At 37.5% G+C, this 25,331-nt stretch overlaps 1 protein-coding gene across 12 annotated transcripts in view; it reads left to right on the forward strand.

Moving 5' to 3' along the window:
- Positions 1-25,331, forward strand: part of TFDP2 (transcription factor Dp-2) — a 173,859-nt gene that overhangs the window by 56,774 nt on the left and 91,754 nt on the right. Inside the window, exon 1 of one of the 12 annotated variants that reach the window (XM_078147539.1) lies at positions 19,118-19,212. The exons of the other annotated variants lie outside the window; for them this stretch is intronic. The gene's annotated coding sequence lies outside the window, so the exon portion shown is untranslated. Of the gene's footprint in view, positions 1-19,117; positions 19,213-25,331 lie in introns of those variants that run through there. 12 annotated transcript variants of the gene reach the window in all.

A 25,331-nucleotide genomic window follows, 5' to 3' on the forward strand; every position in this document is an offset into this window, starting at 1 on the left:
GTCTTAGTGACCAGCTTTTATTCACAATCATGGTCCATACCTGAAGCTCAAGTAAGGTAAATGACTTGACCAAGATTACTTAGGTAGTTTTGGCCAGAATTGGCATTGCTTTTTCCCCATTACACCATATTCCCTTTCTAAAACCCTGAAAATCTCTATACGGGATCATATTACAGAATGTTGTTAAAGGAACACAGAAGAGTATGTATATTCCTCTGGTTTAATAAAAAGTTGATGCTGTTGGAAGATATAATTCCTCATAAAATTTTGAAATTTCAGAGTTGGAAGGGATCTCATTGATCATCAAGTTCAGCCCATACTCCAAAGGAATCCTCACTACAACGTACTTGACTTGAAGACTCCATTGAGAAGGAAGCCACTACCTCCTAAGTCAGCTTGTTCCATTTAAGGATAACTCAGTTCAGAAATTTGTCCGGACATCATACAGACGTCATGACCTCCGTGTAACTGTTCCTACTTCTACCTTCGGAGGCCAAACAAAACAGACCTAATCCCTTTTCTACATCGCAGACTTATTAGTACTTAAAGACAAATATCACCTCTAGGTGATATCACCAAATATAATCATCTAGGCTAAACATCCTCAGTTCCTTCTACAGGTCTTCAAAGGGAATGAACTTGATCATTCATTTGTTCACATTTCCAACTTGGTGTTATTGTTGCAGATATCATGGGAACCTATATGATATTAGATGTGATTTTTGTAAATGTTAGGACTTACACATTACGAAAGTGAAATCGGCTCATATCATAATCCAGGAGTGGAATGTATTGCCTTTAAATGTAATGAGTTCCCTTTCAGTGGAGGTCTTCAAGTGGAAGATGAATGATTAAAATTTTTTAAATTTTCATTTGTTTTTTGCAAATGGAAGGCAATGTTATAGAAGTCTTTCCTAGTTATGGTAAAGTTTTGGCTAGACAATCCCTAAGTTACTTTCAGTTCTGAGAATCTGTCGTATATGATAAAAAGGACAATAAGGCGTGAGAGGGCCTGGTTAGATTCCTGTTTCTTCTGCTTTTTACTTGTGTGACTTGGAACAAATCATTTAACCTCTCTGGGGCTCAGGTTCCTAATCTGTAAAATAAGTGTTAGACTGTGTGGACCTCTAAAATCTGTGCTACAGTTCTGAATCTGTGATTCAAAGTACAATGATTATAAGATGTGCCTATAACCCCAGTCTGACACGTGATTGTGTTGTGTTGTATAGTGTGAAGGACCCTGAGTTTGACACAAATGCCGAACTTTTGAATCCTGACCCTGTCACCTTATTTAGCTGTGTGACCTCGATGCCTCAGTTTTCTTATCTGTTAAATGAAGGAGTTGGACTAAACGGATCACTACATCTCTTCTAGGCTCTAAATCTCATTAATCTAAAAACATCAAATAAATGTTCTTGATTTTCCTTTAATCTAAATTAAAACCCTTCCTATGTTTTCATTTTTCTTACTCTTTTTTGCCCTCTGTTTACTCTGTGATCCAGAGACTCTGGCCTCCTTACTTTTCCTTGCATGTGACACTTCATCTCTTGACTCTTTGCATTTTCACTGGCTATCCCCCATGCTCTAATTCTCTCTCTCTTCATGTCTGTTTCCTGTCTTCTCTGGTTTCCTTCAGGTCCTAGTTAAAATCTTACCTTCTGCAAGAAACCTTTCTCAGTCCTCCTTAATGCTAGAGCCTTCCCTCTAAGATTATCTCTGGTTTGTTGTATGTATGGGTATTCAGAGAGGACTAGTACTTCTGGTGTGGGTGCTTTCTGAGCCCTTTTCAGGTCTAATCATTCACCTTTGGTGTCCACCCATCACCCAACTCTCATCTGTGGCTCCAGGAAGCTATAGCATGTCTAGCAGCCTGGCTAAACCAGGTTGAGGGTAGCCGACAGGCTTTAAACCTGCTGGTGAGTTAGGAGAATACCAATCCCAAGCATGTAAAGGCTTGTTTCAGTGGAATGGGTGGATGAGAACAGTTTGTTCCAAAAGCCGTGAAAATAGCTGAAGCAGGCACTTCAGAGCACTTAGAGCTTGATCAGACATCGAAGATGCCAAGGTCATCCATTGCATTTCTGGCCATGGCCAGTCATCCTGACTTTTGTCCTGCCATTAGACTTTCATGACTCTGGAAGAGAGTGAGGCTGATGACTTTGTGCAGCTCTGTCTCACTTAAATCCATTTCACAAATGAGTCAAGACATCACCCATTAAGGATGTCATTGGTTTTCTTTGAAAAGACTAACAACAATAACAGTTGTTTGCATGTTGTCTGTCCTTCAGAGGAGAGACTGTTTTGTGTGTGTGTGTGTGTGTGTTTTTGTGTGTGTCCCCAGTGCCTAGCACCATGCCTAGCACATAATAGGTACTTAATAAATACTTGTTGACTTATCTCTAGAATTATTTGTATTGTAGCTATCTAGGAAACAAAACTGTAAACCACTAAGTTACACCTGACTTTGTTAGCAGTGCAGCATATGTTAAAGCATCTGAATTTCCAAGTATAATGATAATTCACTTCAGGAATTCCTTGTTTATTCAACTGTATCAGTTAAAGTTGAAGAAGGAAATGGTAAACCACTCCAGTATCTTTGTCATGAAAACCCCCAATGGAGTCATGAAGAGCCAGACAGAACAAATTGGCTGAACAATGGCAAAAATCAATTAAAGTAGCCTGGCTGTATAGGTAGCATGAGAATTTCTAAAAAACATTGGATAAATGCTTGTCTCATATCTATTTTCAGTATGGTGTTTAGATTACTAACAGAATTTTAAAAATCAGTCAATAGATGTTTATTGTTCAGTATATAATAAATTGACCAATTTGTACTCTTCAGACATTTGACCCTGGCAGTATTTCCTCTGTTAGTTAGAGGGTATAAAAATAGATCTTGCTAATCAGAGAGGAAGTATTTGATAAATGATAGAAGTTTCCGTTTAAAAAACTCACTAGGAAGAGAAACTCAATTTTCCTAAAGGACAAGTCTGACCCAATTATTCCTCTACTCAGTAAACTCCATTATCTCCTCCATTATTGTCTCCAAGATAAAATACATGTATCTCTGTTTGGCATTTAGAGCCTTTTATAACCTGGCCCCAACCAGCTTTTCCAGACTTTTTCCATATTACTCTGCTTTACATACATCGTGGTCTACCCAAACTGCTCTTCTTAATCTTCCTCATCCTTGACACTCCATCTGCCATGTTCATACCTTTGTACTGAATGTCACCAAAGACTAGCATGTATTTTCTACCTAGTTCTACATCTTAAACCCCCAAGTACCACTTTCTAGTTAATCCTTTCCTGATCTTCCCAGATTCTAGTGCTTTTCTCCCCCATCTCTTTTGCGTATAACTGTGCAAATATACATATATACACACACATATATACACATATATAGACAACCTGTTGTGTTCATTGGCTAGATCGTAAGGTATTTGAGGCTGAGGACTCTTTCACTTTTTTCTTTGTGACCTCAATACCTGGCTGGTATTAGGAACTTAACAAATACGTATTGATTGATGAGTGAAAAATGATTAAAGTTATGCCTAGTATAAGCCTAGTCCTTCCAGAAACATTTCATGTGTATTAGTGAAAAAGCATATGAGAATTTCAAAGGATCAAGATTTAGAGAAATTTAGAGCTTGAAAGGACAGCTAGGTGGCACAGTGGATAGAAAGCAAAGCCTAGAGTCAGGAAGATGTGAGTTCAAATCTGGCCTCAGACACTAGCTTTGCAATCCTGGGCAAGTCACTTAACCTTGTTTACCTCAGTTTCCTCATCTATAAAATGAGCTGGAGAAGGAAATGGGAAACCACTCCAGTATCTTTGCCAAGAAAACCCCAGATGGGGTCATGAGGAGTCCAACAGGACTGAAACAACTGACCACGATAGAGCTAGAAAGAGATCATAGAGACCATTTAGTCCAAACTTGTTATTTTACAAGAGGAAACTGAGAATTTAAGTGTCTTGTTCAGACTCACACATCACGTAACTGGAAGAACTGGAATTGGAACCTTCTTCTTAATATGAATAACATTTTCCCTCAGAATTAGGGTTGAGATTGTATTGAAAGCCCATTGAGTTAGAGTCCAACTGGTAGACCTTTAGTACATGCCTCTTTGTGCAACTGGGTGGATACAGTTGCAGGCCTGCGTTCAAATCTAGCCTCAGATACTTATTAGCTATGTGACTCTGGGCAAGTCACTTAACCCTGTTTGCCTCAATTTTCCCACCTGTAATATGAGTTGGAGAAGGAAATGGCAAATCACTTCAGTATCTCTGCCAAAAAAAACTCCAAATGGATCACGACTGAAAATGACTGAACAGCAACATACATCTTCTGTGCCCAGAATTAAGTAAAAGACGATAGATGTTATCAGTGATTATAAGCTGTGGTCTGCTACAGAAAATATGACCAAAATATGTTATATTAAATCTAGTTATAACATCCTTATCAGTGGAATTATAGTATCAGGTAGAATTTCATAATTATCTTACACGATTAATTTTCCTAATGCTATGAATAGAAAACTATATAGCTTTTGAGTTAGGCTTGTAGGGCCCCCTTAGGTGTTGGAATCAGGGAAAATGAGTCCTTAGAAAACAATCTACTAATAAATAGCCTTTTATTAATACTTTCAAAGGATATAGGTGTAGGCATTCACAGATTCATTAAGAAAGCTGACAGCATGAGGTTATATTGTTCATGGAGGTGTGCCCAAGATATTCTGTTATAGCAACCTGAAGGAAATGAGGATTCTGCATGGTCAGGAAAGCAATGGCCATCTCCTAGAGACTGTTTTTATTTTACTGAACTGCTGGGTGCCAAGATACCAGTGAGGGAGTGGTCAAAATGCAGTCATTAAAGCAAGCGCAGAGCTTTGTGTCTTGCTCTTAAGATATGCCTTTAGACTTTCCCATCTTGTCTTTATAAACTTATTTTCCTGCCTCTATGTAGTTAAATTTGTCCTGCACCACTGCCATATCTCTTCTTTCTTCTTCTAACCGGTTTGATGGGGATTGACCAAAGCCTACTACACCATTTTATATTCCTAGAAGATTACTTTTATCTTTTTTTAGCTCCTTATAATCAGGTATAAAATAAATTTCACAAAGGACTCCTTGCACTATATTCTTAACAGTTTGTTGGAAGAAAATGTCTTATTTACAAAGATTGAAGATAATTTAAGATTTACAAAGATTTCAAATGATTCAAGGAAAAAGTTAAAATTGGAATAACTTAATCTACCCCTAACAATGCTACCTGTTTAGGCCTCTATGCAAACCATTTCTCCTGTTGATCTCCAGGCCAAACAGATCATATGTCCACACTAAGAGAAAATACTTAGAATTCATCCCCTCTTCTTCAATACTGCCCTGTTTCTAGAGCTTCTTTCCATAGTGATACACGGCATAGAAAATATCCATGCAGCATGTTAGGTTAACTTTTTAAAAGTTATTCCGTATACAAATCATAAGCTGTATTTTGAAATAAAAGGACTCTGTTGCTAGGATTTAGGAGTAACTCAGAAGTTGTTTAAGATATTCTTATTTATGGGACTAATTAAATTAAAGACAACGTATTTATCAGCACAGCTAGCTAGGAGCTTCAGGGAAGGCACACATAGTCACTAGGATAGGAAAAAAGTCAACATTGATGTTGCAAACATATATCCATTATATTTAAGGTAGTTGGAATAGAAAATAGGTTGACAGAGTCCTCATTATTACCTCTACCCCAAATAGCAAATATTATGGTGACAAAAATAGATGGACAGATAATATTTGTTAAACACTTAGCACTTGGTATGTAGTAGGTGCTTAATAAATGCTTGTTTCCTCCCCTCATCCCCTTTTTACATTACTGTTTGCAAAACTATTCTTACCAGTTTACAGGAGAGAAAAGGAACTGAAATTTAAATTATTACTCTTTAGAACAAAAAGTAGTATTGATGGGGCAGTTAGGTGGCGATGTGGATAGAGCACTGGCCCTGGAGTGAGGAGAACCTGAGTTCTAATCCAACCTCAGACACATAACACTTACTAGTTGTGTGACTCTGGACAAGTCACTTAACCCCAGTTGCCTTACCCTCCCAAAAAAAAGTAGTATTGATTAAGGAACAGACTTGATATGAGAATGAGAAGAATGGCAGTGTCATTTCCCTACTCTGATCCCTTATTCCCAGGTGCTGTGCTTACTTCCATTTTATCTAAAGTACTCAGAACCCTCTTAGTCCTTACTAATTTGGTAATACAGTAGGTAAAGTAAGAATTCAATTAGATTTCCATGTGACATAAAGTCACAAAGAATGGATTTGGAAAAGTTTGCCATCTGCCTCATTTAAGGAAATCATATTTATATCAAGGAATTCACAGATCCGTTTTGGGCATGGAGTGTAGAGGGTACTTCTAAAATCTTAGTGCAGTTTTAAACTTCGGTAGCTCATTGCAGTGAACCTTTAGTATGTGCGTCTTAGGCACTGCAGCTGGATAGTGATCTGTGCCCAGAATTCATAAGACCCTGGAAGAGATCTCATAGTAAATTCCTTTCAGTGATTGCAAGCTGTGGTCTGCTGCAAAAGCCCATTTTTTCAGTGAATAAGTATTTATGCCTGTCATATGCCTGGCACTGTGCTGGGTGCTGGGGATACAAGTACAAAGAATTAAACAATCCTTATGCAAAGAGCTTCGCTTCTGATGGGGAGACAAGAACTTGTAAAAACGTGTGCAGCATAAACAGAAAGTTAATACATGTGAAAATATTTTGTCAACTAAGTAGAAGGTGGTTTTGAAGGAAGGACACTAGAAATTGGGGGGATGAGAAAACTTCTTGTAGAAGATGATCAGTGTCTTAAAGAGAGAAATGCTGTGAGACAGTAGTAAAGAGGGCATGCATTCCAGGCGTGGGGGACAGCCTCGGTAAAGAACTAAAGGCAGGAGTTTGGAGTATGTTGTGTGAAAAATAAAGAAATGTCCAGTTTGTCTGGATCACAGAGTGTGAGTGTAGGAGAGGAGTACGATGTCTAACGAGTCTGAAAGAGATATGTTGATGCAAAGTTGTGCAAAGCTTGAAAAAAAAACTAAACAATTATATTTTATCCTGGAGACAGTTAGAATCTGCTGGAATTTGAATTGAATAGGGAAGTCACATGGTCAGGTCTGTATTTAAAGAAAATTACTCTGGCAGCAGTGTGTGGGTTGGATTGGAGTGGGGAAAGACTTCAGACAGGGTCACTCATTAGGAATCTTTGGCAGTGATCTAGGCAAGAAGTGGTAAGGGCCTGATTTAAGGATATGAGATATGTTGTGAAAGTATAAATGGAAAGATCTGGCAACTAATCAGTTATATGGTGTGAGGAAGAGTGAGGAGTAAAGATAATGCTGAGGTTACCAACCTGGAAGACAGGAGAGGTGGTGTATCTTCAACAGAAGTAAGAGAGTTTGGAAGGGGAGGGTTTAGGGAGAAAGATGATGAGTTCACGCTGAGTTTAAGATGTGTCTGGGACATTTAGTTCAAAATGTTTAATAGATAATTAGTGATGTGTGACTGAAATTCAGTGGAGAGACTGGGGCTGGATCTCTATAAGTGGGAATCATCTATGTAAAGATGATAGTTATACCCATAAAGGCCGCTGAGGTTACCAGCAGTGTAAAGGAGGAAGAGAATGATTAGGTCAGAACCTTAGTGATCACCCATATTTAGGGGATATGATATGGATGATGCATCAGTAAAGAAAACAAAAACAGTGGTTAGACAGGTAGGAGGTGAACCAAGAAGGAGCAGTCTCACGAAAACTCAGAGAGGAGACAGTATCCAGGAGGACAGGATAGTCAGCAGTGTTAAATTCCTCAGATAGATTGAGAGGTATTAGGACTGAGAAAAAAAAATCCTCAGATTTGGTAATTAAAAGATCATTGGTAACTTTAGAGAGAGCAGTTTCAATTGACTGATGAAGTCAGTAGCTGGATTGCAGAGGATTAAAGAGTGAGAAATAGAGGCAGCAAACATAAAGAGTTTTTTCTTGGAGTTTGGCCAAGGAATGCAGGGAGAGACACCACTATTCTATCGATTCTGCCATCCAGTGCGTTTGCTCTATCTCCAAGCTTCATCTTGTCTTGCCAAGAATTGCCAAAGGCATTTCCTATTGCTTTTTTAAGTCATCAGTGCATATGCTGTCTTATCAATGTGGAAACTCCCTCCATTAGTTTTTATTATGGAGCAATTGTATTAAGAGAGGTCAGGACTATATTGAATATTTTTTGACAGGAATATAAAAATGTTATTCCTTTTTGAAATGATTTAACCTTTTACTTCACCGAACTAGTTTTGTTACTAAACTTTTTTGCTGATTATTAAATATACACTTAATCCAATACTTTAAAAATCCATCATTTCATTGATATGAATACTCTCCTCAGCAGTGTGGATCCTAATCCCTTTGTGCTAATTTAACATAAGGGTAATAAGCAAACTATGGCCTGAGGGCCAAATCCATACTGCTGCCCATTTTTGTACAGCTCACGAGCTTCATGGTATACGGATCCCTGTGGATCTCCCCCACCCCCTTCTCTCCCATAACTTCTTAGTCCACTTTTTGGTGATGATCCACTCTTCATTAAGTTAGGCTAGTCTTTGGATGGCAAGACACACAATTCATCTATTAACTGTTTCATCCTTGTAAGGCCCACTAGACTCTGTGCTCCACTAATGTGACCTTCAATAACCCAGAGTCACCTCTAAGCCAAAAAGAGGCATCAAAGTAGGATATTTTAGTGGAGAATTGAATATATACTTACGTGCACAAAAAAATACATAAATCTATGTATAACTAGTCTTCCTAATTCTTGAGAGTTTTAGTTTCCAAGGGTACCAAAAAATGGAGGGTAGAGGCTTTTGTCAACTAAATAGAAAAGACTTTCCCAACTCTAGGTAGAACTAACTCTCTGTCTTTTTCTCTCTCTCTCTCTGAAACTTTAGAGAAATTATAATTCTCTTTATCTCTTTGTACACTGAAATAGCATTGTCAGCAGGTTCTTTGACATTATATATGTTTGGGACCATACCTCATTATCTGTCTTTTCCCATTTATACTAGGTCTACTTAAGCCCTGAATAAGACAACCCAAAATTTTGTGATTAGCACATTTTTTAACTTAAATTATCTCAAGGCAGCAAGCATTTATTAAGTACCTACTATGTGCCAGGCATGGTGTTAAACACTGGAGATAGTAAGAAAGGCAAAAACTAATAATCCCTACTCTTCCAGAGCTCACAGTCTAATGGGAGGAGATAACACACAAACGACTATGTTCAAATAAGATACATATGGAATTAGTTGGTTATAATCAACAGAGGGAAGGCACTAGCTTTAAGGGGGATTGGGAAGTGTTTCTTGCAGAAGGTGCTACTTTATCTGAGACTTGAAGGAAGGCAGAAGTAGAGATATGGAAGAAAGTTGTAGGCAGGGGAGATAGTCATTGAAAATTTATGGTGTCTAGTAGTAGAGTGTCCTGTGCAAGCAATGACAAGGAGGCATGTGGCACTGGATCATAGAGCAAATGGAGAGGAGAGGGGAGTTTGGTGTAAGAAAACTGGAAAGGTAGGAAGGGGCTGTGTTATGAAGGGCTTTAAAATCTGATGAGAACATTTGGAGGTAATAGGGGCTGCTGTAGCTTATTGAATGGGATGGAGGATTATTATGTTATAACCTGAGTTTCAGGAAAATCAATTCAACAGCTAAGTGGAGGATGAGGTGGAGTAGGAAGAAACTTGAAGCAAGGAGACCAACCTGGCATGAGGTGGTAAAGGCTTATACCAGGGTGGTGACAGTGTTAGAACAGAGAAGGGAGTATCTGTGAGAGATGTTACAAAGACAGAAATGACATCACTTGGAAAGTGATTGATAGGGGGGTAGGATGAGAGAAGGGAGCCAAGGATGACCCCTAAATTGCAATTCTGGATGACTGGGTAGGGTAGGGCTGAGGGGAAAGATAATGAATTGTTTTGGACATGTTGAATTGAAGATGTCTGTGACACATCCAGTTTGAGATGTCCAACAGACTGGTTAAGAGACTTGCCCGGGGTTGTAGAGCCAGTAAGTCTCTGAGACAGCACTTGAACCTAAGTCTTCTGGCTTTAAAGCCAGTTAGTTCTCCATCTGCTGTATCATGCTGCTTTGTTCACTTAGTAATCCTTTAATAATGCATTCTTGAATGCTGCCAGGAATTTAAATAAAGCTCTCTGGCTTATACTTTGTGGAATATATTTTTTTTTGAAAATGTTGTAACATTTGCCCTTTTCCATTCTTTTTTTTCTGAGCTTAATAAACATCAACAAATAGTTATTTCCATGTACGAGAACAGAAATAAAACTGAATATTAGTATTATACAGCTTATTTCTTAGATATGTGAATTTATTATGGTAATTTTAATGTTGTCACACTTGTATCTCTTTCTGAACTTCCTTCTGCCCTCTTCTTTGTTTTATAAATGTTCTGTTAATCTTTTCTTTTTCAGGGGCATCACTATTATTACTATTCTATTTGTCTTCTCTTCTCAACAAGAACAAAAAAGCCAAATGCCCTCTGTTCTAACAGTTAAATATAGTCAAATGAAACAGATCCACACATTGGCTATACTAGAAAATCTTTGTCTCTTTCAGCAACTGTAGTATATTACTCCTCATCAAGAGGTGGGAAGTACAATTTATCACCAATCTTTTGGAGTCATGTTTGGAGTCTATACATAGTTACTGAGTTTTCAAAGATATTTTCTTTTACCATCTTGTCATTATTGTATAAGTTGTTTTCCTTGTTTTACTTAATTCATTCTGCATCATTTATTTACTTACAAACCATTAATCTGTTGGAGTATGACTTGTACTTATATGTATTTGAAACTTCTCTTTCATATTGGATTTGTTCAGTTGTGTCTAACCCCATTTGAGGCTTTCTTGGGAAGATGATGGAGTAGTTTGCCATTTCCTTCTCCAGCTCATTTTACAGATGGAAAAACTGAGGCAGACAGGTTAAATGACTTACCCAGGGTCACACAGCTCAGTGTCTGAGACGAAATTTGAACTCAGGTTTTCCTGACTACAGGCCCCATGCTGTATCTACTGTGCCATCTAGCTGCCCTCCATATTGGTTAGAAAATTTTTATCACAGAAGTTTGCTGCAAAGATTTTTTTCTCAGTTAATTGGGAAAACTTCATAAAATTTATTCCAGCCTTTCCTGAATACATCCTTTTTGTGATTTCTTGAGGTGCAGTAATATTCCATTATATTTATATATTATAATTTGCCTAGCTTTTCTCCAGTTGCTGGGTACCTCTTTTGTTTCAAGTTTTTAGTTATAACAAAAAAAGTGATACTATAAATATTTTTTGTACATATGGATACCTTCCTTCTTTGATCTCTACAGTGTGTGTAAGCCAGGTACTCATATCACTGGATCAAAGGATATTGCAGAGTTTTAGTGACTTTTGTGGTATAGTTCGAATTTTTTTTTTCCTTCAGTGGTTGGACCAATTCACAGGTTCCCTCAACAGTGCATCAGTGTGCTTGTTTTCCCACAGTCTCTCTAACAAATGTAATTTTAATTTTTTGTTATCCAGAATTATCCAGTTTTTCAACACAGTAGGTACAAGATATGGAGCCTTAAGTTTTAATTTGAATTTCTCTTATTGGTGTTTGTGAGCATTTTTTTTTAGTATTGCTGTTGATAATTTGTATTTCTTTTTTTGAGAACAGTCTCTTCATATCATTTTTAAAAACAACAGAAGAGCTGTAGCTTTTATTCTTCTATATTTGAATCAATTACCTATGTATGTTAGGTAGCAGACTTTTATCAAAGAAGTTTGCTATAAAGATGTTTTTCCCCCAGGTTAATTGTTTACTCTCTAATCTTAAGTGCATCAATTTTGTTTGTGCAAAACCTTGTTAGTTTTATGTAATCAAAATTGTCCATTTTGTCTCCTGTGATAGTCTCTATCCTTTGTTTGCCCAAGATCTCTTCCCTTATCCATATTTGTGAAAGGTGTCTTCTTATTGATTCTCTAATTTGTTTATGATACTTCTCTAATTGTTTTTGTTTGGCCCCACTGGGCAGGTCTAGAAGTAACGGACAGAAGTATTAAATAGGAAAATTTAAGTTTTATATAAGGAAATATTTTCTAACAATTAAAGCTCTCAAGTAGAATGAGCTTCTTCTGGAGATAGTGGATTCACCCTCACAGATCTTTAAGCAGAAAAGAATGAGTTCATATTGGGTAGTAGAAGGAATTCTTTGTAGGGTCTGCATTGGACTAGCAAATATGTGATAACCCTATCACAAAGGTTAGATTGGTATTGTTTGTTTTTAGAAAATTTCTGGTATCTCGTAGTGTGTAAGCACTGTCTGTTTTCTCATCCAGAAGCTGCAAAGGGCTTACATAAATACACAGGCTTAAAAATTTGATTAAAAAACTGTCTACTTTTGATTATTCACTTTGGCAGTTTTGGGGTAGACTCAAAAAAAAGAACCAAAACACTCTGGTTTTTTGGGTTTCTCTGTGCTCTATAGACTTAATTTGTGCCAGAATTCTTTTGCTCTAGACCCACCTTTCTTCTCCATCCTGGAAACTTTCATGCTTTATTCTCTTACAACTGGGGCTTCAACAGTCTCTAGTAATTTTTAGCTTATGACATAATATATGGAAAACCCATGGTCCTCGTCTGCATCAATATGAAGAAACAGGGCCAGAATTATTTCTCATATTCATCAGGAAACATTAATAGAGAGCTGGTAAAACTGCAGATGCCTAGTCTAAAGGTTGTCTTTTCTCCAGACCAGAGTTGATTCCCCTTCTTCCTCGTGCCCTGATGTGAATACCATCACAGCTGAGGTTCTCTTAACCTCCTTGGTTATGTTTTTTTCTTATTGCCCTTTCTATTATGTTCTCACTCCAGAATTTCTCATGTCAGCCTGTAAGTTTCCTTGCTGTAAGTTAAAACATTTTAATAACACAGGCCTATTGCTTTAATCCTTACTGGCTCATTTGACTCTTTTGTGAAAGCCTCCTTTAAATCCTAAAATTGGTGCAAATGACAAGGGCACAGTGAGATTGGTAGGAAGTGGTCTGGTGTAGGGGTAAGGAGACCTGCATGTTGATAGCTTCTGCCAGTGGCTTACTATGTAACTTCCAACAACTCACTTAAGCTCTCTGATCCTGTTTCCTTGTTTGTAAATTAGTGGTAATGCTTTGTTTTTTTGTGCGGATTAATGAAATGGTAGATGGGAACATGCTGCATTAACGAGTGAAGTAAATTGTTGAATCAAGTGTAAGTTGGCACATTATGAAATTACGTACTTCAATTTCTGTGAGATTTAATGTTAGATTTAATTTCAAAATTATGGTCAGAGACTGCACTTGATGCTTAGAGTTCTGTAGATTTATTTTTCTTTACAGAGCAGTAGTGAGCAGCAAGATGTTGATGAAATAAGAACTTTCTTTATCTACTTAACTATATATGTTGGACCTTCTTTAGTAAGAAATATAAAAACACCGTGGAATGATTCTTGTTGTTTTCAGTTGGTATTTTCATAGAAAACTTTTCATATCAGTGATTCTGTATGAAGAAAAATCTCTTTCTGGTATTTTCTTTGAATAGTTTGATTGTCATTTTTATAACCGGTGATATAGTGGTACCAATTGTTTATCCAGACTACTTGAGGAGTCACTTTGGGAGCAGAGAACTTCACCATAAACTTTAGCTTGGTTATTTACAAGAGAAAAGATCATTGGAGAAGCCCGCATTTGAAACCTACTGCAGTTTCTTTATGCTGTCACTTAGAAGACCTTAGAAAAATATTTATCACCCAGGGTTAAAATGTGCATGTGTTTTTTTCGATGAAAGGATTCCTTTTTTTTTTTTTGGTTGGGTAATGGGGGTTAAGTGACTTGCCCAGGGTCACACAGCTAGTAAATGTTATGTGTCTGAGGCCGGATTTGAACTCAGGTCCTCCTGAATCCAGGGCCGGTGTTCTATCCACTGTGCCACCTAGCTGCCCCCTAAAGAATTCCTTTTTTATGGAGGATTTATTTACACCCTTTGCCTCCTCCCTTGTTCACGTTTTTATTTAGTTTCTATAGATAGCATTCCCTCAAGTACTTCGTGATAGTTATGTGACACAATCCTTTATCAGTCATCAAATTACATACCTTTGTGGTGCCATTTTCCCCTCCACCATAAACTTATTAAGGGAGAAGGTGACAAAAATTAAAATGTGATCAGTAAACAGGGAAAAGTTTATAGATAGTGAAAAGAAAGCAACCTACCGCATTTTAATTTTTCTTTGTTACCTTTTCTTTTAAAGATTTATGGTTAAGTAGAAAATAGCATGTGTTAAGTGTTCAGCAGATGTTTCTTGGTTACTTGATTGACAGATAAATTTATGATACATGTTTAGAAGGATTTGCTACAGAAGGGCTTAGTGAAATTTTCATTTCCTCTCTGCTTTAAAACCATTTTTATTCCACTCCACCATCATCATAATGCCAAGGACCTCCCCCCGCCCCCTTGCAACCTGTACTTTTTATCTTCTTTCTGTCTTGTTTGTACACAGCCCTGGTGCTTAGCATAGTGCCTGGTACATAATAAATGTTTATTGTGTTGTACTCCACTTCCCACAAACTAATTTCAGAGTGATAAATTTAATTTTGGCAGATTAGTTGGCTCTTATTATATAATCTCACACATATGTACATTCATAAAATCATTATATAGTCATCTCATGACTAAATCCCTGCCATCTGTTGGCCAGGGGTTAATATCCCACTTTTGTCACTTTCTACCTTTGTGACTTTGCACAAGTCACTTAACCTACCTGAGCTTCATCTTCTTCATAGGTAAAATGAAGGGTTTGGCTTAAGTAGCTCCTAGGGTTCCCCTCTAGGTACTTCTAACCAGTCTAAGACCTCTGATTTCTTTAGTGTGGGAAGCCTCTAAGTGGAATCAAATAGGGGATCATTTATATATAACTTATGATCTTAGAGTATTATTGAAACTCAGAGAAATTAAATGTAGTCCCATAGCTGATAAGGATCAGAGTCAGAATTTGAGCCTAGTTCTTCTTGACTCCAAGTCCAACGCCTTATTTACTACATCACATTGTCTCTCAGTCAAATAAGTAATTGCATTAAATCAGATGGGGGTAAAATTTGCTTAGGATACACAACTTCAGTCAATAAACATTTATTAAGTACCTGCTTTATGCCAGCTGCTGGGCTAGATGCTGGGGACACAAAGAAAAAAATGAAAAAATCCCTGGCCTAAGAGATCTTAATTTGTTGGGGAATCATGTACAGATATGAGATTTTTTTTTTTTGGAAGAGAACATAACCTTGGTTTTAAAATGTCTTAGGTTTTCTATAGTTCAGGGTGGTAAGCAACAATCATTCTAGTCTAAAGTGTTATCAGAAGATTCATGGAGGATATAGGACTTGAATTGAGTCTTAAAGGATGAATAAAATGTGGCTAGGTAGAGAGAACATAATTTCAGAGTTGGAAGGGATCTCAGAGGTCACATAGACCAACTAACCTTCAATAGCAGGGACTCACTATCTCCTGATGCAGTCCATTCCACTTTGGAATAGCTTTGATTGTTAGGAAGCTTTTCTAATATCGAACCTTCAATTGCTTCTTTGGATCTTCTACGTGTTGCTTCTAATTCTTCCCTCTAGTGCCAGGTAGAGCAAGTTTAATTTTCCTTTAGCATTCACAGCCTTTCAAAAACTTGTAGGGTTTTCATGGCCCTCTCAAGTCTTCTCTTTTCTAGGCTAAATGCCTCCTTTAGAAGGTATGAATTCAAGGGTCGTCACTATCCTTGGTGATCTCCTAGACATTTTCCAGATTTTTAATATCCTTCCTAAAACATGATACCTAGAACTGGTCATGATGTTCCAGATATGATTTGACCAGGGCAGAATATAATGGGATTATCCCCTCCGTAAACCTGGATACTGGGCCTTTCGTAATGTAACCTAATATTGCATTAGCTTTTTTGGCTGCCATATCACATTGTTACAGTTTTCAGATGAATTTTCCTTTAGCTTGGCCTCCCTCATCTTGTATTTGTGAAGTTGATTTTTTGACCCCTATAAAAACTGTACATTTATCCCTGTAAAATGTCATCTAGTTAGATTGGGCCAATGGTTTAACAATAATAACTCTTAATATCCTGATTGTCTCCTCAAATACATTAGCTTTCCCTCTTAATTTTATGCTGGGTGCACATTTGGTAAGTATGCCATCTATGACTTTATCCAGATCATTGTTAAAAATGTTAAACATCACAAGACCAAGCACAAATCCCTGGGGTACTCCACTGGAGACTGTCTTCCAAAGGTTCAGTAGGACCATTAATGATTACCTTTTGGGTTAGAGAATTTAACTAATGTCAGTTCTGCTTAATAGTACAGTTGTCTACCCTGTATCTGTTTTTTTTTTTTCATAAAATTATCGTGAGAAACTTTATCAAATGCTTTCTTAAAATCTGTAAATGTGTAGGTTTCTTCCAATCTGCCCATTTAGTAACTCTATCCTAAAAGGGAAATCTTTTCCTGATGAAGTCATTCTTTCTATTTTTGTAATCTGAGAAAAGACAAGTAACCATTTTTTTAATAATATATTCTAATTTTTTTTTCAAGATTTCAAGTTAAGCTTTGTGGCTTAAAGTTTGCGAACTCCATTTTCTTTCGTATTTTTTTGGGGGGGTTCTTTCATATTTTTGAAAATTAAGAATGTGCCTTTGGCAGCCCTGCAAATTTACCCATCCACCATGGTCTTTTAAAGATTTACTGGGAGTGATTCAGCAATCATACCTACTAGTTTTGACTATATTCTAGAATGTAGTTGATGACCTAAACTGGCAAAAAGGCAGATACTTTCTTGCTGTAGATATATTTGGACATCAGCTCCCTCTTAATTGTTTTTGTTTAGTCCTTTCTAGTCCAGAGATTACTCTGTTTGGCAGAGAAAACAGAAGAAGGGGGAAAAAAAAGGATTGAGCAGGTCTGCCTTTTCTTAATTAATCCCAGTACTTAACATGGAACCTGGCATATAGTTGATTGGCAGACATATATCACCGTTATCATCATCCTATTAACCTCCCGTTCTCTGATCCTCCCCTTCTGTGCAAGGTGGCTAAAAATAAAAACAAGTTACCCCTCCTCCCTTTTGGTACTTAGCTTTCTGTGCTTCCAATACCATACTATGCTTTTGTGTTTATCCTTTGTTACGTGCCTTTGCTTCCATCTTCTATGTGTGTTATTTTAAAAAATCTAAGTTGGTTGGTCAGTCTACTTTGGTTTTTTTAGATACCCCTCTTCCAGCTTATTGGATTTTTTTCTCCTTGTGTCTTCAGTATTTGAATACTTCTTTGTTAGTCAGTCAATCAGCATATGTCCCAAGCACTGTGCGAGGTGCTGGGGATGCAAACACAAAGAATGAAGAAATCCCTGCTCAGAAAGGGCTTACATTCTAAGGGAAAATACCAAGTGTATACTGAACTAATATGCAAATAATACATATAAATATGCCTTTATGAGGTAGTTAAATACAAGGTAGTTAGGGAAGGAGGGCATGAGAAGTTGAGGAGGCTGAAAGGCTTGAGAATATAGAAGGTGGTACTTGAGCTGTGTCCTGAAAGAAAAGAGGAATTCTATGAACCACAGGTGAGAAGGGAGTGTATTCCAGTCATAGAGGACAGCTAATATGTAGGATAGTATGACAGAGGATGGAATGCCATTTATGAAGAACAGAGAGAATTATATTTTGGCTGGAGTGTTAGAGAGGTAATAAGGTGCAGTGTACCTGAAAATACAGGTTGGGACCAAGTTGTGAATGGCTTTAAAAGCTAAACGAGAGAGAGAGAGAGAGAGAGAGAGAGTGTGTGTGTATGTATGTATGCATGTGTGTATGTATGTATGCATGCATGTATGTATGTATTTCATCCTAGAAACAACAAGGAGCCACCAGAATTTCTTGACTAGAGAATGACATGGTCAGATTTGTGCTGAAAGAAAATCATTTTGTCAGCTACACAGAGGAAGAGACTGGAGTGAGGAGTGGCTAGAGGCAGGAAGACCAATTAGAAGACCATTGCAGTAATCTAGGTAAGAGATAATGATGAACTCATTTAAATTGGTGACTACGAATATAGAGAAGAGATTGTCTGTATGAGATGTGGAAGTAGAAACAAGAGTTGGCAAATGATTGGCTATGTCGATGAAGGAAAATGAAGCGACAGGGATGACACCAAGTTTACAGAGCCAAGGAACTGGAAGAATGGCAGTGCTTTCAGCAGAAACAGGGAAATTTGGAAGAAAATTGGTTTTGTTGGGGAAGGATAATAAGTTCTGTTTTGGATGTATCAGGTTTGAGATATCTCTCTGATATGCAGTTTGAAATGCCCAGAAGGCAATTGGTGATCTGGACAGAAGCTCTGATTAAAGACTGGGGCTGGATTTATAGATCAGGGAATCATGTGCATAGATTATGATAATTGAACCCATGGAAGATGATGAGGTCACCAAGAAAGAAAGTATAGAAAGAAAAAAAGAGCAGGACCCAGGATAGAGGCGTGGGTTTCACTCACAATTGGGGACTTCAATATGGCTAATGAGCCAGAGAAGTCTGAGAACGAACAGTTAGACAGGAAGGAGGATAATCTGGAGAGAGTAGTGTCATGAAATCCCAGAGAGGAGGGACTGTGCTGGAAGAGAGGTGGGTAGTCAGTAGTATTAAAAGCAACAGAGACTCGAGTAGAGAAAGGGAAGGAAATAAGCATTTATTAAGCATCTGCTATGTGCCAGGCACTGTGCTAAGAACTTTACAAATGATATCTTATTTGTTCCTCACAGCCTTATGAGGTAGGCCCTATTATGATCTCCATTTTAGAGGGGAGGCAAACAGAGGTTAAATAACTTGCTCAGGGTCACACAACTATTAAGTATCTGAAACCACATTTGAACTCAAGTCTTCTCAGTTCCAGACCCAGAGTTCTGTCCACTGCACCACCTAACTGTAGTAGAATGAAGACTGAGAAGAAACCTTGGAATTTGACAGTTAAGAGATGATTGGTAACTTGGAGGGTGAAGGAGAAGTTTTCAGTTGAGTGATGAAGATGGAATCCCAATCGTAATGAGGAGTCAAATATGAGAAAGTAGGGGCACCCAGCAGAGACAGCTTTTTTTTCAAGACTTTGACTGAAAAAGGGAAGAGAAATATAGGACAATAGCTTGAAAGGATGGTTGAGTCCAATGAAAGTATTTCAGGAACGATGGAGAGTTGGGCCTGTTGGAATACCGTGGAGAAGGAACAAGTAGATGGGAAGAGGTTGAGGATTAGAGAAGAGGATGATTAAGGGAGCAGTCTGTAGGAGAAGAAGAGATTAAGGACATTATGTAGAGGACTTCATCTTGACAAGGAGTTGTACCTTCTCAATATCAGACACTGCATTTCCCCCTCTAGAATTTTTAATCCATGACACCCTACCTAGCCTTTCTCCAAACTCTTTGAAACCTGCTTTTCTAAAATCGTCTGTAAAATGGTATAAATCCCACTTGGTCACAATGAGTGATTTTTTGGATAAATTGCTTAGTCTGTTTGACAAGATTTTGTTTAAAATTTTGAGTCAATAATTCATTAATGATACTGGCTTATAGTTACCCTTTTGCATTATATCTTTCCCTTGTTTGGGTATTAGGACTATGTTTGTCTTATAAATAGATTCTGATAGGGTGCTTTCTTTCTCAATTTTTTGAGAATAATTTGTGTAGTATGGGTATTTATTGTTCTTTAAAAGTTTGATTGAATTTTTCTGTGAATCCATCGGGACCAGGACATTTTTTTCTTTTGGTAGTTCTTTTACAGCTAGATCTGTTTCCCTTTCTATCTTCTGATAGTTTTGGGCATTTTATAGGTTTGAAGTATTCCTCTATTTCTTTTATGCTCTCAGTTTTGTTAGCATATAATTGTGTACAATATGTTCTGATTACTTTTATTTCTTCTGGTTTTGCTTGATTTCACCTTGCTTATTTGCTATTTTGAGCATATAATTTTAAAAAATAACTGGCCTTGGAGAGAGCAGTTTCACTAGAGTAATAGAGTTGGAAATCATTCTGTGAGAGCTTGAGAAGTAGGTAGTGAGGAGATATAGACTGTGTGTAAAATACTTATTGTAGAAGTTTAGCAAATGGTTCCAAGAGGATGGAGTAAAGGAAGCATCTGAGCTCTCCTAATATTCCCCTCCAAACAACTTTAAAATGGCACTTCAAGTCGAAATCTGGGACAGCAGAGACAATAAAAGGTCAGAGTGAGACATTTTTCTAGCCTAAGACAGTTTAGGAGGTCACAAGGAGAGGTCTGTGACACTGGGGTAGGTGCTGGCCTACAGCCCACATGGCAGAAATAGCAGCAGTGGTTCTTGGAGGTGGCAGCAGCTTCAGAAGCTCTCAAACCAGTGTTGGTAAAGGGATCAGGTAACTGGTCAGAAAGAGACTACAAGGGACCCCTGTGCTGGCACTGGGTGCAGGACAGGACACTAATTGGCAATTCCATTGCCTAAACACATTTCTGGCTTGCAGTTCCAGAGCGAAGAATAATACTTGTCCCAAGACAGTAGGAGCCCTGAAGAGCAGTATTACTTCTAGCCACAAGGGAGCAGTGACTACACCTCTCCCAGGGTCATACCACCTTGGAAGCACTGAAAACTGCCAAACCCCCAGAACTAGAACTAAAAGTAGCAGTATGAAAAAGGCGGAAGCTTGGTAGTCTGTCTCTTACCCTGAGAACAGATCCCAACTTTAATGTGAAGTTCAAAGTCAAGAAATAAGCTGGAAAACAACCACCACCATAAAAAAAAACCCAACCATAAAAACTGTGCTAGTGATAGGTAAGATCAAGATACAAACTTGGAAGAAGACCATGATGTCAAAATAGCTACAAGCAAAGGAAGCCTCAAAAGAAAAAAAAAGGTGAATTGGGCATAAGGCCGACAAGAATTCCTGGAAGAACCAAAAAAAAAAGTGTTTTTAGCAATTAAATGAGTAGTAGAAGAAAACTGGGGAAACAAGAGTGATAGAAGAAAATTATAAAAAGACAATTAACTGCGTGGCAAAGGAAGCACAAAAAATACTGAAGAAACTACCTTAAAAAAGGAATTGAGCAAATGGAAAAAGGTACAAAAGCAAACTGAAAAAAAATTCCTTAAAAATTAGAATTGGTCAAATGGAAGCTATTGACTCCATAAGACATCAAGAAACAATAAAACAAAGTCAAAAGAATGAAAAAATAGAAGAAAATGTGAATTCTCATCAGAAAAACAATTGACCTGGAAAATTGGATACCTGAAAGTCATGGGCAAAGAAAGAGCCTAGATATTATACTTCAAGAAATTATAAAAGAAAACTGCCCAATTTCCTAGAACCACAGGGTAGATTAGAAATTTTAAAAATCCACTGATCATCTCCTCAAAGGGATTCCCAAATAAAAACACCCAGGAATATAATAGCCAAATTCCAGAGCTCCAGGTCAAGAGAAAATACTTCAAGGAGTCAGAAAGGAACCATTCAAATACTGTGGATTCACAATCAGAATCACACAAGATTTAGAAGCTACCACGTTAAAAAAAAAGCTACTACAAGCTTAGAATGTGATATTCTGGAAGGCAAAGGAGCTTGGGTTACAAAACCAAGAATGACTTAACCAGCAAAACTGAATATAAACTTTTTGGGGGTGAGGGAAGATGGTTATTTAATGAAATAAATGACTTTCAAGCATTTTTTTATGAAAAGATTAGAGCTCAATAAAGCATTTGACTTTAAAATGTAAGACTTAAGAAAAGCATAAAAAGGTAAATAGGAAAGAGAAATCAAAAGCGATTCAGTAAGTTAAACTGTTTACATTCCTATATGGGAAGAAGATACATGTAACTCCTAAGAACTCTATCATTATTAGGACAATTAGAAGGACTCTACATAAATAGAGGGCACAAAAATGAATTGATTATGTTGGGATGATCTCAAAAATAACATGGGTGAGGAAAAGGTAAGCACTGGAAGAAGGGGGAAGAGAGAGGGAGAATGGGGAAAATTATCTCATAAAAGAGGTGTGCAAGGAAGAGCTTTTACAGTGGAGAGGAAAATGGGGGGGGGGAGCAGGCAGTGCTTGAACCTCACTGTCATCCGAATTGGTTCAAAGAGGTAAGAATACACAGGTGCGCACACACACATTCAGTTGTGAGTAAAGAAATATATCTTACCCAATAGGGAAATAAGAGGGGAAAGGGATAAGAGAAATGGGAGTGGGAGTGATAAAAGGGAGGGTGGATTCAGGGATGTAGTGGTCAGAAGCAAAACAGACTTTTGAGGAAGGACAGGGTAAAAGAGAGGAAGAAGGATAAACAGAAGAAAATAGAATGGAGGGAAATTCATAATTAGTATTCATAACTCTGATTTTGAATGGGATGAAGTCACCCATAAAACAGAAGCAGATATCAGAATGAATTAGAAACCAAAATCCAGCAATGTTGTTTATAAGAAATACACTCAAAAAAAGAGAGACACACACAAAGTTAAGAGAAAGGGCTATCTATTAATCTATTATATTTCAGCTGAAGAAAAAAAAAGCGGGTAGCAATAATGATCTGAGACAAAACAAAAGCACAAATAGACTTAATTAAAAGAGATAATCAGGGAAACTGTTTCTTGCTAATAATCACTGTAGATAATGAAGTAATTTCAATACTAAACATATATGCAGCAAATGACATAGCATCCAGATTTTTAAAGGAGAATTTAAATGAGTTACAGGAGGAAGTGTTGTTTGTCTTTCATTTTTCGAAGAGGACCAATGACATCATAGGGTGATATCTGGATTTGTGTGGGAATTGGTTTCAACAAGGCAGAATTGTGCATAGTCAACAGCCTCACTTGACCAGAGTCATTGAAATCCAGTGGTAGGACAAAAGTCAGTATGATTGGCACTGGCTTGGGATGCAGTGGATGACCTTGGCATCTTCGATGTCTGACCAAGCTCCAAAGGCTTCACAGGGCCTGCTGAAAGCTGCCTTCATGGCTATTGGAACAAATTGTTCTCATCTACCCATTCTGCTGAGGGAAGTCTTCACATACTTGGGGTAGACACCCCCCAATTCACTGACAGGTCTGAGACTCCTTGGTTACCTTCAACCTAGTTTATTCATAAAAGGTGTTGTAATAAGCAAATTAGAGTAACATGGAAAATTTTACCTGTCAGATCTGTGGATAAGAAAAGAACTTATGAGCAGATGAGATTGAGAAGATCATGAGAAATAAAATGGCTAATTTTGATTATGTGAAATTAAAAAGTGTTGACACAAACAAAATGAATGTAGCCAAAATTAAAATGAAAGGAGGAAATTGGGGGGGGGGATTTACAGCAAATTTCTCTGATAATGGCCTCATTTCTCAAATATATAGGGAACTGAGCCAATTTATAAAAATAAGAACCATTCTTCAGTTGATAAATGGTCAAAGGATATGAACAGGCAGTTTTTAGAAGAAATCAAAGTTATCAGTAGTCACGTGAAAAATGCTCTAAATCACTACTGATGAAAGAAATGCAAATTAAAACAATTCTGAGGTACCACCTCACATATCAGATTGGCTGATATGACACAAAAAAAGTGACAAGTGCTGGAAGAAATGTGGAAGAATAGGAATTGTTGGTGGAGTTGTGAACTGGTCCAACCATTCTGGAGAACAATTTGGAACTATACCCAAAGGGCTATAAAACTGCATACCCTTTGACCCAGCAATACCTTACTAGATCTGTATCCCAAAGAGATCCAAGAAAAGGGAAATGTACAAAAATATTTATGGCAGCTCTTTTGTGGTGTCAAAGAATTGGAAATTTAGGGGATACCCATCAGTTGGGGAATGGCTGACCACATTGTGTTATATGATTGTGATGGAATACTCTTGTGCTATCAGAAATGACAAACAGGGTGGTTTCAGAAAAAAAAAACCCAGCAAGACTTAGATGAACTGATGCAAAGTGAAGTGAGCAGAACCAGGAGAATTTGTACACAGTAACAGCAGTATTGTGTGATGATCAGCTGTGAAAGACTTAGCAACTCTGATAAGACAATGATTCAAGATAATTCCAAAGGGCTCATGATGAAAAGTGCTATCCACTTTCCAAGAGAGAACTAATGAACTCTGGGTGCAGATTGAAGCATTCTTTTTTTTCCCTTTATTTTTCTTGCCCCCTTTTTTTGCAACATGACAGACATGGAAATATTTTGTATGACATAACTTGTGTAATTGATATCATATTGCTTGCCTTCCAATGGTAAGGGAAGGACTGGAGGAAGGGATATAATTTGGAACTTAAAATTTCAGAAAAATGAATGTTAAAAATAAATTTAAATTAAAAAAAGTTTAGTAGTGAAGGAGAGGAGAGATATAGGATTCCATAAAATGAGGCTGTCCAGGTGTTTTTGTTTGATGCTGACACTATACTGATTGCATCAATGAGATCCAGAGTCATTTTCCAAGTAGTCACATAAGAAGAATGCCTGTTGTCCAAACTATCATATACTGTAGGAAAGGCAGTACACTGAATTAGGAGAGAGAGAGAGAGTGTGTGTGTGTGTGTGTGTGTGCGCGTGTGTGTGTGTGTATGTGTGTGTGTGTGTGTGTGTGTGTGTGTGTGTGTGTGTGTGTGACCCAGCGTGTCTGTTTCTCTGCTTGACAGAGATCAGGCATTTGTTGACTCAGGTTGTTTCTGAGCCCTTTTGATCTCCTTGTGGCAATTGCTTTATATCAGTTAAACATCTATAATTAGGGTCAATATTTTTATCTTTATCCTTTTCCATTTTTGAAGTCAGAAGCTTCTTTGACTGGATTGGGTCAAACTACAATATTGTAATTGCATGAAGTGACCTTTTTTTATCTTTAACCTTCTGATTTGATGTAGATTTTGACTTTTGCTCTAAGAATAATAAATAAGTTTAAGGTTTGCAAAGTGCTTTACAGATATTATATCATTTAACCCCATGTTAACTGTGAGACGTAGATGCCATTATTATCTCCCATTTTACAGATGAGGACTGTCTGTAGTTATGCCTGTGTTTCACCTATCCTGAAAAAAAACCTCATTTGATGCCTTCCATTCCTGGTAACTGTCATCCTCTTTCTTTGCTCCCTTTTGTAGCTAAACTCCTTGAAAAAGGTTTTTACAATAGGTGCCTCCACTTTTTCTCGCCTCCCTCTTTTCCTAACCCCTTATAATCTGGCT

The sequence above is a fragment of the Phascolarctos cinereus genome, unplaced genomic scaffold (assembly GCF_003287225.1).
Source record: "Phascolarctos cinereus isolate Bilbo 61053 unplaced genomic scaffold, phaCin_HiC Scaffold_7;HRSCAF=346, whole genome shotgun sequence".
In the NCBI taxonomy this organism is placed as follows: domain Eukaryota; kingdom Metazoa; phylum Chordata; class Mammalia; order Diprotodontia; family Phascolarctidae; genus Phascolarctos; species Phascolarctos cinereus.